This window comes from Seriola lalandi, unplaced genomic scaffold (genome assembly GCF_002814215.2).
Source record: "Seriola lalandi dorsalis isolate HSWRI2012SDOR001 ecotype SW California unplaced genomic scaffold, Sedor1 jcf7180002054899, whole genome shotgun sequence".
NCBI lineage: Eukaryota > Metazoa > Chordata > Actinopteri > Carangiformes > Carangidae > Seriola > Seriola lalandi.
This window is the reverse complement of record NW_019525451.1, coordinates 14343-14841: the sequence shown is the minus strand read 5'-3', so window position 1 is coordinate 14841 and position 499 is coordinate 14343. Positions and strand designations below refer to the sequence as shown.

Below are 499 nucleotides of genomic sequence, written 5' to 3'. Positions count from 1 at the left end.
GACTTTTCCCTCCTCTGTGCTTCTGGCAGCAGTGATGGAACCTGCCCTCTCTTTGTTGTGGCCAGTTGGGGTTATGTGACACGGGCTGTATGAGGTACTGATCCATCCTGCAGTAAACGCTCCCAGTTTGGAGAAGTAGACAGGAGTATCAGCACAGAAGCCGAGCCATTAGCTGCTGTGGATGATAATCCAACTATCCCTTTAATGTTTTCATAATGTGTTTCTGTCCTGGAGGTCAGTTGATGTTACTGTCAAATGCAATAAGAGAGAAATATTTTTCACATTTTGTTCTTGTTAATGTTCTTTCTGTATTTCTTTTGAATCAATACTATTATTACCATCACCCTTGCATTACCGTTGAAACAAACTGATTTCCTGATTTACAATGTTGATGTTTTTGTTTTATACCAAAATAGATTTTAAAAAATTATAAAACAAACAAACCAAAAGAAACACCGAGCGATCTGATTGGTTGTAGGAGTGATCTATGTGCAGCAGG

General features: G+C 39.1%; 1 protein-coding gene and 1 pseudogene across 2 annotated transcripts in view; both read left to right on the top strand.

Annotated features, from left to right (window-relative positions):
- LOC111672392 (uncharacterized) overlaps positions 1–499 on the top strand; it is a 44743-nt gene that overhangs the window by 30488 nt on the left and 13756 nt on the right. The gene's annotated exons all lie outside the window — the stretch shown is intronic.
- The window catches only part of LOC111672374 (protein NLRC3-like), a 7636-nt pseudogene that overhangs the window by 5892 nt on the left and 1245 nt on the right, over positions 1–499 (top strand). The window contains exon 7 of the transcript XR_015438704.1: positions 66–87. The product of XR_015438704.1 is annotated as a protein NLRC3-like (transcript). The remainder of the gene's footprint in view (positions 1–65; positions 88–499) is intronic.